The following is a 3,080-nucleotide window of genomic DNA, read 5'->3' on the forward strand; positions in this document are numbered from 1 at the left end:
TATATTAGATGCTGGTATAAAATTCCAGGAAACCTAAGAGCATCTTATTTTCAAAGATCTATAAATTGAAAGTTATTCAATAATGTAATACAGTTCATTTTTAGAGGAATAATGTAAATGTAGTTCATTTTTACATGGGACCCTTGATTTGAGGAAACTAAGAGGAAACTCCCGACCTAGGATTTGGAGAAGATGGGAGGAGATTAAGAAGGTTATATAAACTTCAAAGTTGCTAAGAGACCAAGATCTGTTCTCACAATAAAAAAGAAATAATAATTATGTGACATGAGAAAAGTGTTAACTAACACTACAATGGCAACCATATTGCAATGTATCAAATCAACACATTGTATACCTTAAACTTACACAATGTTGTATGGCAATAATATTTCAATTGGAAAAAGATTATCAATAATTTAAGAACAAACACAAAAGTACTGTGGAAATCATAACTTTATGTATAATCCTTTGTACCTCAGACATTGAGATAAATCTATTCTCCAGTATCAAAGTGATTAAAACAGCAATACTTAACTCCAAATTGAAATAAATTTAAAAGTTTCCAATTCCTTTGCTAGACTGAAAACAACCCAAATATTCAGCAAAGTGCTGACAATTTATACACCTGATAATTTATACTATCACACTCTTAAAAGAAGAGAGAGATCTTTAGGCCCTAACATAGAAAGCAGTACAACATATTATTAAATGAGAAAAGCAACTTGCAAAATATAATCTATATAATCTCATTTTTGTGAAAAATGTTAATATACATATTTATATTCATATATGTATAGTTAAAAACCCAAAAGACCATCCAAAACTTAGTTGTTCTCCTGGAGTGGGGAGAAGGAGGTGGGTCATCAAGGGGACGTGAGCTCTCTACTTCATATATTTCTGTCATGTTTAAGTTTTCACAATGAGAAGGCATTAACCTTATACAAAACAATGAGGGTATTAAATCTTTCCTTTGTGGGAAAAAATTCTGATGGCATGGGAAAGTGCATCAAGAAACTTGTTTTAAATTAGCTCTCCCTTTTCACAGAAAAATCACCCAAGTCTGTTCTACCTCCTACAAGTTTTCCATCCCCTCAGAATTCCCTAGTCAAGTAAATGGAGAGAACCCTGTCCTCATCTCAGGGAAGAAGTCAAGATTGAAATTCATGAGTCATCATGCCTTGGTTTCCTAGGACTTGACTCTGGGTCTTAAATAGACTCTGCAGCTCCCTTTCTGAATGACAAAAGAGAGAAGGACCTGCAAAGGGTACAAAGTTTCAGTTATAAGATGAACAAATTCTAATGTACAGCATGTTGACTGTAATTAACAATACTGTATTGGACACTTGAAATTTGCTAAGAGAGTAGATCTTAAGTGTTCTCACCACACACACACACACACACACACACACACACACACACACACCGTTACCATGTGAGGTGATGAATGTATGAATTAACTTAATTGTGGTAATCATTTCACAATAGAGACATATATCAAACCGTCACATTGGACACCTTAAATATATACAATTTTCATTTGTTAATTACACCTCAAAGCTGAGGAGAAACAAAGAGTGAGTAAAGGACCTAAAGTTGTTTGTATGGGGGTCAAAACTGACTGAGCTCATCTCACACTTAGGAATCTCAAATAAAGATCTGGAAGATTCAAAATGGACAATAAGGTTAACAGTCAAAATATTCAAGTCAAGAGCCCTAAATCTTCCGGCCTGAATAATCCAGTAATGAATTAATCTAATAATTCTTTGTTTTCCAGTTCCCTTTGCCACTGTAGATCTGGCCAGAGAGGGTTCTGAAGCAAGAGAAATAAAGATAAAAGGAAGGAAATGAAGACAGACCATTGTCTCTGGGGAGCCCTGAGGAAAGGTGATGCAGATGCTAAAGCAGATGTGACCATGTGGAAGTATGTTGGGGGCCCTTTGGGTTCCTGCATTGTGACTCAGGTGACCCTTCCTTCTTAGCAGAACAGAAGGGACAGCAGCTCCAAGATGTGAGAGCAAGAAACTTGGGCACCCTCCTGGCTTCACCATAGGGAGGTGGCTGCCTATTGAAATATCATCCCTTCTTCGAAGCTGAAATTCTACCTTCCTCAGAAAACCTTCCCCAAATAAGCCTATATGATTTACAGTCAGTTTGTAGCAATTTAATACCTTACTAAATTACATTCTTGTATTATCACCTTACTAGGTTGTAAATGTCTCTAGGGCAGAAATCCTGTTTTGGTTTTAAAAAATGTCCACAATGTCTAGTGTAGGGTTGAGAATGTAATAGGTGTTCAACAAGTAAGCGTTCAATGGAAAAGTTGAAAGGAAGAAACCATCAGGCTCCCTAAAGTTTCCTAAGCTTCTTTCTAACTTAAAGAATACTGGAGATGGTTGGGCCATACCCCTGCATTCTCAGATTAGAGGGCTGAGGTTCACCCAGTACACGGTATATTTTTCTCTGAAGAAAGCTACCCTGAATGCAAATTAAGCCTCAAAGCCCTACAAAGGACAACCGGGAAAGCACAGTCCCTTCTAAATCCCCTTGGGGACGAGGCTTTCCTCTCGGTGTGTCTGTGTCTGTGGTGAGTGTGCATGGGTGAGGGAGGCTGGGGGTGGGGGTGAGGGCAGAGGCGGGAGGGAGGAGAGAGACTCCATGCAGTGATTATGTGGAGGGGATTTGCTATGTCCCTTTCTTCCTCCCCCCACCTTCTTTCTTTGTCCTCTTTCTCCGTGTTCCTCTCTTTGTCCCCTTTTCCTCGTCCCCTTCTTCTGCATTTGTCTGGGAGGATCCTGGAGTGTTCTTTTGATCGACTCAATCTTTCTCTGGCACTTGAGTTCTGATTGGCTGAAGGACTTAGAGGGGGGAAAAAAACTTTAATTAAGTAGATAATCTCTTCTTTGGAAGTTTGGCAGCTCCATTTCACCTCCCCTTAACTCTGTTTGGGATCGCTTACACACCAAGGAAGTTGGGGCTTGAGGAGAATTCCACCCCACTACCACTGAGGAGAATACTTTCCCATCTTACCTCTCTGTCTCCCAAGTTTTTAGAATTTTCTATCCTTGTCACTCCAGAGGATT

This window comes from Grampus griseus (genome assembly GCF_964374135.1).
Source record: "Grampus griseus genome assembly, chromosome: 16".
NCBI classification, from domain to species: Eukaryota; Metazoa; Chordata; class Mammalia; order Artiodactyla; family Delphinidae; genus Grampus; species Grampus griseus.